This window comes from Helianthus annuus, chromosome 2, assembly GCF_002127325.2.
Source record: "Helianthus annuus cultivar XRQ/B chromosome 2, HanXRQr2.0-SUNRISE, whole genome shotgun sequence".
NCBI classification, from domain to species: domain Eukaryota; kingdom Viridiplantae; phylum Streptophyta; class Magnoliopsida; order Asterales; family Asteraceae; genus Helianthus; species Helianthus annuus.
This window is the reverse complement of record NC_035434.2, coordinates 105,061,731-105,075,266: the sequence shown is the minus strand read 5'-3', so window position 1 is coordinate 105,075,266 and position 13,536 is coordinate 105,061,731. Positions and strand designations below refer to the sequence as shown.

General features: G+C 35.4%; 1 long non-coding RNA gene across 1 annotated transcript; it reads right to left on the bottom strand.

Moving 5' to 3' along the window:
* Positions 1-3,600: 3,600 nt before the first annotated feature.
* LOC110904681 lies at positions 3,601-5,642 on the bottom strand. Its single transcript, XR_002572703.2, has 3 exons — positions 5,523-5,642; positions 4,941-5,008; positions 3,601-3,703 (listed from the first exon to the last, which is right to left on the bottom strand). It is a non-coding gene; the product is annotated as an uncharacterized LOC110904681 (long non-coding RNA).
* Between the last annotated feature and the right edge of the window lie 7,894 nt (positions 5,643-13,536).

The following is a 13,536-nucleotide window of genomic DNA, read 5'->3' as shown; positions in this document are numbered from 1 at the left end:
GGAGTTTATGGGGCGGGAATTTTAATTTTTTACCTTAAATGAATTATGTAAATGAATTTTTGAGTTAAATGCGATTTTAGTACTTATGGTTTGGGTCATTTTCCCAGTTTAGTCTAAAGGTTTCATTTTTCACCTGTGTGTCCAAAAAGGTTTCACCGTTGCCATTTTAGTCCACTGGTTTAACTTCATCCATTTTTTCTGTTATCGAGAAGGACAATTCGTCCATATAATATGACTAAATTGGTCTTCTCGTTAACTGAAAAAATAGATGAAGTTAACCTAGTGGACTAAAATGGCAACGCTGAAACCTTTTTGAACTCACATGTGAAAAATGAAACCTTTGGACTAAACTGTCAAAATGACCCAAACCACATGGACTAAAATGACATTCAACTCTAAATTTTATAAAAATTATATAAATAACAAGAAGAAATTGTATGGAAATGTTAATCGGGTGCAAACGAGCTGAGCCGAGCCCAAACTCGACTAGGCTTAAGCTCAAACTCATTTAACTTATAAAAGCTCGGGATCAAGCTCGGCTCATTTCAAGCTTTGTTTCTAAAGCTCGAGTTGGGCTCGTGCTCTGCCCATTTATTATTTATTAATTAATTTTTATTAATTATAATTTTATTTTAGAGTAAAATCCTTTTTGAGTCCCTGTGGTTTGTGCATTTTAACTATTTGAATCCAAAAACCAAACTTGTCTTGATTTGGGTCCCTGTGGTTTGTATTTTTAACCCTTTGAATCCAGCCCTTTTAGTCCATGATTTGGATGAGGTTTGCGTTTTGGATTCAAAGGGTTAAAAATACAAACCACAGGGACTCAAATCAAGACATGTTTAGTTTTTGGATTCAAATAGTTAAAATGCACAAAACACAAGGACTTAAAAAAGGACTTTACTCTTTATTTTATATATAATTTAGTTATTTTTTATATAATTTAATAAATGAATGACAAATGGAATGGAACGGAATGGACTATACGCGGGAATGAAAAAACATGTGTTTGGTTGGTTAAGGTAATGGAATAACCCACTACATAAGACATACCATTCCCTCAAATTCCTTCCATCCACCACACCTGTTTTTTTTCCATTCCATTCCCTCTTACCCTTCTTCATCAACATCCCGCCCACCACCCACTGTCGTTGCCAACACCCACCACCGCCACCCCGTGTCGCCGCCCGACCATCCCCGCCGTCATCCTCCGCCACCAGCCACCGACGCCAACACTGACCACCGTCAGCACCCGCCCCCGACAACCGCCACCATGCATCGCCTCCACCGGCCACCGCCTCCCATCGCCTTCATCACCCTCCGCCACCGAACACTGGTGCCACCACCAACCACCCACCACTACCACTTGCGACCTCAACCACCCCCGACCACCACTACCGACCACCGCTACCAACTATTGCCGCTACCAACCGCCGCCAACCACCACCGCAATGTAGCACGAATCAAAATAGAATAACCTACCGAGGGAGGGTCAAATGATTTGCCAGATGTTAGGAACATATGATTCCAAACACAATGAATATAGCTAAATTGCAAAGATCACCAAGAATGAGCTTAGTATTGAACGAGGGTTGAATATGGTAAGGAAACGAGTGAAATTAAGGCGCTATTTATAGCCAGGGATTCGACTAGGTGACTAGACACGTGCCTGTAGGTCGAATAAGGGTGGCAAAGACAGTGGAGAGGTGCCAGTGGTGGTGGTAGCGACGGTGGTGGCGACCACCGTATTGCAAAGCCAGCAGTAGCCTCTTACAGACCGTAAGAGGTCTACAAGTTCTTTCTTATGATCCATGAAGACTGTTAACAATTTCCGCCCATTACATAATATTTACGAACTTAAAAGAAAACCATGCATTGATTTACGGTTCGCGATAGAAAAAACTTCAGAATGACCATATCAGTCCTTCAACTTTTCATCTTTGATCAACTGACAACTTTAACCCCCAGCTTCAATCCAGTTATCATGTGGAAAGCACAAGGATACGTGTCGTCGTTAGGGTTGGTCAGGAAATACGAGTGTTACATAGGTAATAATTACCTATATTTTCAATGTTTTGTATGACCAACCAATTTGGGGTGTGTGTGTCTCTGTATATGTATATATATATATATATATTGAACAAGTTTCTTATGATGCGCCATAGTACGTCATAAGCATCATAATGCACATTGATGAGTCATGATGTTTTGACCACGAAAAACTGCGATTAATCAGTTTGTTTGCCATTGACCATGTTTTATCTAATGTGTCATATTATTCCACAAAGTACGATGACAAATCATAATGGGTAATACGCACCCATCTTTTACATTAAAGCCTATACTTATTTTGATTTACAATGATCAACAATTATTTGATATCTTTTGTCATTTTATTCTATGGATTTTCTTTTGGGTTTGAATGTATTATTTATTTGGTTAGTTTTGCTACCAATATTATTAATTAGTTTTGAAATATTTTTTTTCTTGTTTTCGTAAAATGTTGCTATCCATATTAGTAAATTATTTTTTGAATAGTTTTGTTTGTTGTCTTGCAACGGATTTTGCTATGGATGTTACAACATATGCTATGTTAGTTTTTAAGTATTTTTTTTTTTATATTTTGCTACCAATTTTGCTACGAACTTTACTACCAATTTTGCTACGAACTTTACTACCGGTTTTTTAACTTCTTTTAGTTAATTTTTAAATTTTTATTTTCATGATTTAGCTATGGAATTTGCTACCAATATAACTAAGTTTTTTTTTATTATAGTTATTTTCACAATTATGCTACGGATTTTATATTACTTTTTTAGTTAATTTCCAAATACTTATTTCATGGTTTTGCTACGGATTTTGCTATCGATTCTGCTACGTTATATTTTTTATATTTATTTCCTCAATTTTGCTATGAATTTGATGCAGATTTTGCTATGGATTTCATTTGTGACGGAATTCCGTAGTAAAATTGTAGCGAAATGCGTCCGTAGCTAGTGCGTAGCTAACTCGTAGCAAAAATTACGACCGATTTTTCCCATAGCAAAATTTCATAGCAAATGCCTCTTTTTGTAGTAGTGAAAGCACAGTTAGCACAATGAGCGGATAACCCAGAAAACATGCTGACAATGCCAGCACCTAGACAGTCAATGTTTTGAGGCCAGTATGAGTCAGAAATAAAGTACCACACTAGGGTAGTGTGTAGGGAAGTAAAGACCATAAAACTGCGTCACTAGGTGATAGTTAGAGTGCCGGGAAGTGCCTAAAACATACTTTAAATGCAGAATTCTGCACTTAATAACCAAAATTCAGCATTTAACTATGCTAGTAAAGTGCAAAAACTTGGCAAAATAGTCCTAGATACTTTCCAAAGTGTTGGAAATTAAATGTGTCACTAAAAGCAATATAAAAGACACTTTATGGATTAATTTAGCTTTTTAACGGAACGATACCCAACCTGTAACACCCTTGTTATTATTTTAAGGTTTTCGTACAATTTACGAAAATGAGCATGTAATCATGATTAAATGTACTTTACTAAATACGGTTAATTTAAAACTTTTATAAATAAAGGTTTATATACATCGTAATGAATTTGAGTCCGTCGTTTAAGAGATAGGACGAATCGCCGTGCGGAAGCCTTTAACTTTATCGTGTTCGGTTCCTCATCGAGCTTGATCTTCATCCGGGCATTCTTGACATTCACCTATGATCAAAACCAACTTAAAAGTTAGTTTTGATAGTTAAATAACAAGTTTAAACAAGTTATATGGGTCAAACAAACAAAATAAACATTTTTGGGATTCAGGGGGGGGCGTCGCGTGATGCCTAGGGGCTAGACGCCCCACCTAGCCCCCTTTTTGGCAGAAAGCTGCTTAACAGTTGCTGTACATTCCCAGCCTAACCCGATTTCACGGAAACGAGCATAACTCTCTCGTTTTTAATCCGTTTTGCCCGATTCTTTTTCCTACGCGTCCGTAATTAAATTACCAACACATCTATCAAAATTATTATGTCAAAAATTGGATGTACGGGCTGAAAGTCTATAAATGCCTTATGTATTTATTTGACCCGTTCACTTTTTGCATTAATTTAACCACTAACAAATTTTATATCCGCAAGACGTATTTACCCAACATCCGAGGCTTATGATCACCGGCGTTTCATTACCAAATCTATGGTTTCACGCACTTGTAATCCGTCATTGTCAAATGCTATTCTAAATACGCTTTTACTATTTACTAATCAATTATTCGACCCGTTTGGCTCATTTATGGAATCCCCCATTTCTAATGACTACCAAACACTTTCTAATCAAATTTTAACTCATTAAATCGAGTAGTGAACAATGTTACTTCAACTAATACCGATCTTTATTCTACAACACAACTATGAACGATTACAATACCTAATTTGCATAATGTAACGAAACAAGTTACATACCTTCATAAATCATCGACATTACTTTCTAACCATAATTACACCCTCCCGGGATTGTCAACCTTAGCGTGTCTCTTCCAATCCATGTTTTCTGCTTTTATAACTCATATTTAATGAGTGACGTTCGAGTCACTTCGAACACTACCATTTCGACCATTATTTTAACTCGTTCTTTTTATATAGTGACTTACATCACTTTACTTACATTCCCATTATGAATAATTAGACAATATTATCAATAAGCATATCTAACCAACTATTTATTTTAACCCGTTTGGTTTGTCGAGTGAATTTCATCACTTCTTAGACTTACCAATTGATTACAATTTCACTATTTCAATATCATAAATATTTTAACTACTTCTTTTGACCCGTTTGGTTTGCCGAGTGAATTCCATCACTTCCTAGACTCACCAAATGCATCAATTTTAGCCACACCAATATTAAATATATCCACGACTAGGCTTATCTCCATAAATGAAATGAGATGACAAGTCACGTACCTTTTAAAGCATATCCTTCAAGCGCGCGTCCGCTCCGACTCGACCGCTTGAAGATTCAATTCCTTTGCCTATAGAGTTCAATCAATGACTTGTTTAGAACTCTTATTATTTCATATAACGCATAATTCACCATGACATTCAAATATGCGTTTTTACTCAAAATTTCAACATCTAGTTTTCTTTTAGGCATTTCAACAAACACCTAAAGGACATAATTTTACAAAATCAATAATCAAGTTTCATGACTAGTTATTTAGCCAATTTTCATCCTTCTTTTCACAATTTCAAATGTCTAGTTTACTTGTAACACCTAGACTTATTTCATGGAACTCAAATAACACTAGATTGATAATCATAATTCTAGTGTTCATCCTCTTTCTTCAAAACCCATTTAACACATAAGTGGGTGATTATGAATCTCTTATCTATGAGCATCAATTTAACAAATTACTGACTAGGGTTTACTCCTAAACATGATGTCACCCTAATTTCATTCAAGCATCAATCATGCAAGCTGAATATTTCGATTTCATATGTTCATCTAGAATTCAAGATGGAATCAAACCATGAAATTTTACATACCTTTTGATCCCTTCAACGAGGTGATCGTGAATTTGTGCTTGAAAATCGATTTGGAACTGATTAGGGCCTTCAATTTGATGGAATTTGCATGAACTAGGGTTTGTGGGGAACCCTTGTGTCGCCCCTGTGTTATGAACGACCAGACACACACATTTGGTGTGTGTTTGGTATATATATATTTTTTTATTTTTTTTTATTTTTATAACATCAAGTTTCCAATTTAGCACTCTTGGCCCTCCAACTATTGCCAATTTATATCCTTGGGTGTTTTAACCAAGTTTCTTTGTTACATCTAGACTTATGACTAACTAGGTTAAACAATCCTAGTTAACTTAGTGGGTTCGGGAAAATCATAACCCGTTTTATTTTGAAGTCCCGTTAACTCGGGCCTCTTATGAATTTTATTTACTCAAAAACTTTTATTCTCTCTTTATTTACTACGAGGTTTATTCATTTAAATCCTGTTAATTACCGGGTTAATATTTATCACCCACGACATCTTACCCGTTCATTAATATTAACATGGTTTGATTACTTAAACCCGTTTTTGGGGTGTTACAAGTCTACCCCCCTTAAAGAGGTTTCGTCCCCGAAACCTTCCTTTTGTAGTTCATTATTGTTAGTATTACCCGAAAAAAATACGGTAATATCTTTATGGTTACAAAACATCTACGTACCTCATAGGACATAATGTAATTTGAAATAACGTGATTCCGTTATTTCTACTTGTTTAGTTAACTTAGCGATATTCATCGCTTTTTATATATTATCGAACTCTTTGTGAATCCGTTACTTTGACCCGTTTAAAGGTCTTTTAGTGAAATCATTCACTTTTAGCAACTATTTCTTTTGTTTTCAAATTCGGTTATTCGGTTCAGTTACACCGAATCCTCCGCTTAAGAGCAAACCAAATTTCTCGATTTGAATTGCTGACCTTCACCGGTCTCACTAACCAGACTTATTAGTCCAGTTACTTTTTACCGCTCGCTTGGTTATAATGCAATTCTACTTCACGTTATATTTCTTCACCGTGATCGTGTCGCATCATGTTTAATTTATATATCTACCTTTCTTTTTTGAAAAGATCACTTTTCGAATATATCGTCTTGCGTCTATCAGCGTCAAGACCCGAATCTTTCATGCTTACTATTCAAATTCCTATCAGAATTTATATTTGTAAAAATGTTATTTCTTACTAAAACTGAAGTTTTAGTTTGGCTTCTTCTCTTTAACTTTTGTCAATTATCCATACCGAGATATTGACAGTCCAAAATTTATTCTTTTACAGTCTGTGTTTTTGTGCGAGTATTCTCAACTGGTCCTCTCACTTTACCTAATTAACCCGTAGGTTTTATCACTCAGCCTTATGGGCTATTTCGATTAGACCCTCACCTTTTTAAGGTGAAGACCTTATAATTTATTTCTTTCTAATCATGACCCGTGGGTCGTTTTAGTCTCGTAGACCTTTCCCGGGTTTATAACCCCAAAGGTTATGTTGATCCCGTAGATCATTCCTTGCTCACGTCATTCTTAAAATACATGTTTGATGTCAAGGCGCCCTGTTTTTGCTTGAAGAATCATCTGGTTTCAAGCTTAGGTTCCGTTAACCTTGATTGTAGTTTCGTGGCTACAATTATTTTCTTTCAGACAATTTTCCGACTTTATGACTTCTCACGCCATTTATGCGTCAGTTCTTCTTATGCTTACTCTTATCCGGTTTGCATATATTCGTATTTGGTTATGTCCCATTACCAGGCTCATTACTATTTTTGCAATTAATGCTACCTTTATCTGGCTAGCGCTTATTTGTGCCATCCGGCATTTTATTGTATTCAACCTGTTTAACTTGTTAACGTGAAATTCATCACTTATAAACAATCAACTTTATTATTATTATTTTTTTTATTCAACCTGTTCAACCTCGATTGATTTGAACATATTTATTCAAAATTTCTATTTACGAAATTTGATAGTCATAACTTATAATTTAAGTCTTTTGATTTTTAACCTGCGTTCACGTCGCTTGGTTTACACATGCGTTAAAATTCTACCCATTCATCGGGTGTTTTACCAAAGTCGTTATTGTTGCAACCCTCCCGGTATGCATTAAGACCACGCTTCGCTTTTATATTACAACTCTGTCCTCAAGTTTGATGTTTTACAAAAAAAAAAAAAAAAAAAAAAAAAACAGCCCGTTAGGAGACATATTTGCATTTTCAGGGTTCGAATGTAAGTACACCCCCTCCCAATACATATCTTAATCATTTTACATGTTTTCATTTTCCGGGTTCACCGGTTTGCGTTTTCCTATATATTAAGCGTTATTCCTTAATTGAATCGTTTGACTCATTTTGGGTGAGTTTTCATTGCTTTTGAATGTCAAACTTCGTTCTTTATTTGACCCGTCCAACTTCGAAATGGTTGAACGTAATTACCAAAATTTATGTTGCGAAAATTCTTGTCATCTTTTAGTTATGACTCATATTCCGAGTCTTTTGACTTTCTATTTTGCGTTCCCGTCTCTCGGTTTACGCATTCGCCCACAATCCTACCCGTCCATCGGGTATCTTTACCGTAATCATTATCAAGTAACCATTCTTATATGGTTTTAGACATCATTTTAATTTATTTGGTCATCTTAGCGAAATCCATCGCTTTTATTCAATTAAGTCCTTTATTCATTATTTAATTTGTTTGACTTGTCCACGTGAATTTCATCACTTATGTCAGTCAAACCTCTATCCCCATGCCTTAGCATTCTCATTAGTTGGTTTGTATTTTCATTTACTTCGATATTTGTCCCTTCTCTCGGGCTCATCATTTTAATGTGATACGCTTTCGTCGTCCGACTTGCGTTTACGTTTACTATCAAACATCTTATTTATTTGATTCATTTGGGTACCATTTAAGTTAGTCCCACTCACCCCGCCCTTACTACATTGGACGTAAATGTGTCTGCTACAAAAAGCTCATGGTATCATATGCCACTACTTACTTGGCCAGAGTAAGCGATCTGCACATGATACACATGACCCTTTTATAGCTTTCACATCACACCCTATGTAAGTAATGCCTCTATTTATTTCATATCTCTGATTTCATTTGAACATATAAAATGTTTTTTTTTTCTATCGATCTATTATATAATCACATTTGTTACTGTGATCGCTACTTTTCTCAATAGCATTATATTGAGAGTTTTCCACTTGGATAATTACCCAACATCCAAGTTTCCATATGAACTAATCCTATATTTATTTGTTACTCATCATCGTGAATAACACATATTTTTATTAAACTTCTCTTAAAAACATTATCCAGAATAGATATCCTATTCAAGTTTTATCAGATATATGCAACCGTTATCCCCTACGTGTTTGTTGCATATTACCACTTATGCGATTAAATTTAAAAGCATGCACCTGGTAATGCTTGCCCTAATGGGCTTCTCTTGCCGTGAACTTTGTGCGCGATCATCACGCGATTTATGTCCTTGATGAGCATACTCTTTGGAACGTTCCTTCATCATATCCGTAATTTGTTCAACCCTCGTCATCTTCAAATGTGAGTTTCCTCCAATTAGAACATTCATAAAAGTTAGTAATATCAACTTTATTAAATGCCCGTATCATAATACAAGGCTTTTCTACTATACGTGTTAACGCACGTAATTTTGTTAACTATATCTATTATTTAATTGAGGTATCGTATATTACACGATAACCCTATGTGTTGTTTACAACACTTTAACATGAAAAACCATTAAAATACACATAAGTACCGGATTTGCGATCAAGCCTCGAACCGAACACCAATCTTTATCAAGAGCATAAGGTTTAAGTCCAAGCATAGTCTTCCCACCATGCTTGAATCTCTTAAACCAAGGCTCTGATACCAACTTGTAACACCCTTGTTATTATTTTAAGGTTTTCGTACAATTTACGAAAATGAGCATGTAATCATGATTAAATGTACTTTACTAAATACGGTTAATTTAAAACTTTTATAAATAAAGGTTTATATACATCGTAATGAATTTGAGTTCGTCGTTTAAGAGATAGGACGAATCGCCGTGCGGAAGCCTTTAACTTTATCGTGTTCGGTTCCTCATCGAGCTTGATCTTCATCCGGGCGTTCTTGACATTCACCTATGATCAAAACCAACTTAAAAGTTAGTTTTGATAGTTAAATAACAAGTTTAAACAAGTTATATGGGTCAAACAAACAAAATAAACATTTTTGGGATTCAGGGGGGGGGGGGGCGTCGCGTGACGCCTAGGGGCTAGACGCCCCACCTAGCCCCCTTTTTGGCAGAAAGCTGCTTAACAGTTGCTGTACATTCCCAGCCTAACCCGATTTCACGGAAACGAGCATAACTCTCTCGTTTTTAATCCGTTTTACCCGATTCTTTTTCCTACGCGTCCGTAATTAAATTACCAACACATCTATCAAAATTATTATGTCAAAAATTGGATGTACGGGCTGAAAGTCTATAAATGCCTTATGTATTTATTTGACCCGTTCACTTTTTGCATTAATTTAACCACTAACAAATTTTATATCCGCAAGACGTATTTACCCAACATCCGAGGCTTATGATCACCGGCGTTTCATTACCAAATCTATGGTTTCACGCACTTGTAATCCGTCATTGTCAAATGCTATTCTAAATACGCTTTTACTATTTACTAATCAATTATTCGACCCGTTTGGCTCATTTATGGAATCCCCCATTTCTAATGACTACCAAACACTTTCTAATCAAATTTTAACTCATTAAATCGAGTAGTGAACAATGTTACTTCAACTAATACCGATCTTTATTCTACAACACAACTATGAACGATTACAATACCTAATTTGCATAATGTAACGAAACAAGTTACATACCTTCATAAATCATCGACATTACTTTCTAACCATAATCACACCCTCCCGGGATTGTCAACCTTAGCGTGTCTCTTCCAATCCATGTTTTCTGCTTTTATAACTCATATTTAATGAGTGACGTTCGAGTCACTTCGAACACTACCATTTCGACCATTATTTTAACTCATTCTTTTTATATAGTGACTTACATCACTTTACTTACATTCCCATTATGAATAATTAGACAATATTATCAATAAGCATATCTAACCAACTATTTATTTTAACCCGTTTGGTTTGTCGAGTGAATTTCATCACTTCTTAGACTTACCAATTGATTACAATTTCACTATTTCAATATCATAAATATTTTAACTACTTCTTTTGACCCGTTTGGTTTGCCGAGTGAATTCCATCACTTCCTAGACTCACCAAATGCATCAATTTTAGCCACACCATTATTAAACATATCTACGACTAGGCTTATCTCCATAAATGAAATGAGATGACAAGTCACGTACCTTTTAAAGCATATCCTTCAAGCGCGCGTCCGCTCCGACTCGACCGCTTGAAGATTCAATTCCTTTGCCTATAGAGTTCAATCAATGACTTGTTTAGAACTCTTATTATTTCATATAACGCATAATTCACCATGACATTCAAATATGCGTTTTTACTCAAAATTTCAACATCTAGTTTTCTTTTAGGCATTTCAACAAACACCTAAAGGGCATAATTTTACAAAATCAATAATCAAGTTTCATGACTAGTTATTTAGCCAATTTTCATCCTTCTTTTCACAATTTCAAATGTCTAGTTTACTTGTAACACCTAGACTTATTTCATGGAACTCAAATAACACTAGATTGATAATCATAATTCTAGTGTTCATCCTCTTTCTTCAAAACCCATTTAACACATAAGTGGGTGATTATGAATCTCTTATCTATGAGCATCAATTTAACAAATTACTGACTAGGGTTTACTCCTAAACATGATGTCACCCTAATTTCATTCAAGCATCAATCATGCAAGCTGAATATTTCGATTTCATATGTTCATCTAGAATTCAAGATGGAATCAAACCATGAAATTTTACATACCTTTTGATCCCTTCAACGAGGTGATCGTGAATTTGTGCTTGAAAATCGATTTGGAACTGATTAGGGCCTTCAATTTGATGGAATTTGCATGAACTAGGGTTTGTGGGGAACCCTTTTGTCGCCCCTGTGTTATGAACGACCAGACACACACATTTGGTGTGTGTTTGGTATATATTTTTTTATTTTTTTTTTAATTTTATAACATCAAGTTTGCAATTTAGCACTCTTGGCCCTCCAACTATTGCCAATTTATATCCTTGGGTGTTTTAACCAAGTTTCTTTGTTACATCTAGACTTATGACTAACTAGGTTAAACAATCCTAGTTAACTTAGTGGGTTCGGGAAAATCATAACCCGTTTTATTTTGAAGTCCCGTTAACTCGGGCCTCTTATGAATTTTATTTACTCAAAAACTTTTATTCTCTCTTTATTTACTACGAGGTTTATTCATTTAAATCCTGTTAATTACCGGGTTAATATTTATCACCCACGACATCTTACCCGTTCATTAATATTAACGTGGTTTGATTACTTAAACCCGTTTTTGGGGTGTTACACAACCGAACAACCGGACTTTACCCGGAACACAAAAATATTGCCAAACATATTGTTCTTATTTTTTTTCTAAGCTAGTTAGGGTCCCCGAACACCCTAACACACTATATATTACATAACACACATTAAGCTCTAACTAAACCTTTAACCTTCTAACTAACTTAGTTACTTACCATTGCAACACAACTAGACCAACCCCCCCCCCCCCCCCAACCGGTTATGGATTAGTGGGACACCCCCCTTGATTTCTTTGATTTAAAAATAAGATTATGTTAAGTATCTAGAGAACACATGGACTAGAGGGCAATGCAATGTTGGAGGATTTTCTATAAATCCACAAGTCCCTAATTCAACTCATCTTCATCTTTCACACCACAACTCCATCTTCACTCTCTCTCCCTCTCTACAAGCTTCGGCCGAGCACCCCCTTGCACCACCCTCATTTTCGGTTTTCGCTCATTCATTCCAAGTTCACTCCAAGGTGCACCAAGGTGAATCACGAAGTGTGGAGCTCACGGATTGTCAAGGACCGCTCTCGTTTTCTTTTATCCACCACTTTTACGCTTTGAAACTTCCCTAGCCTTGTGCTATTAGTAAGTGCTTTAAATCATCATCTTGTTCTTATTTTTGGTGGTAAATAGTCGAAAGAATGATAAATATTAAGAAACTTCAAAGAACATAATCAAAGTCTTGAAACATAAAGGATAAAGAATGGATAAAAGATGAAGTAGTGTTAGAATGATGTTGAAATCATGTTATTCTTGTGTTGTTATGATTGTTGGATGATGTTTGTTAATAAAAGTAGGATGGTTCAACACCTAGCCTTGCTAGATCATGTTTAAAGACATGAACTAGCAAGATGTGAAGGTTAAAAATATGAAGGACGATGAAACCATCCATACATAAGCTTTGAACTTGAATAAATGAAAGTTTTATAGAAAAATGAAGTTATAAACTTGTAGATCTAAAGATCTATGAGCGGTTTTTCGAAAGAACCAAGTGAAAGGAACAAGTATTATTAAAACTTGGATATTACATGAAGTAAACACATTTTTAGTTGGTAAACAAGTGTAGGAACACTTGTGTATCAAGAAAATTCCACAAAGAAATATTTTTGGAAATCATGACTAGAAGTTGTGAAAATACATATTCTTTAAAAATAAAGTTTTTAAAAACTAATCACATTTTTAAATATAACAAGTAGGGATGGCAATCAAATCCGAACCCGCTGGGTAAACCTGAAACCCGACATATTTGGGACGAGTTTGGGGTCGGTTAATCGGGTTTGGGACGGGTTTGGGAATAGTTTTTATTTTTTTCGCGGGTTTGGAACGGGGTTGGGATTTAGTGATATACTCGTTTACCCGACCCGATTACCTGATAAAGTGTACCCGTTTACCCGATTGTATACCCGATAAAATTTCTTTTATATTATTAAATATGTATATATATTATACATCCATTTTTTACACATATAGGTATTCTAT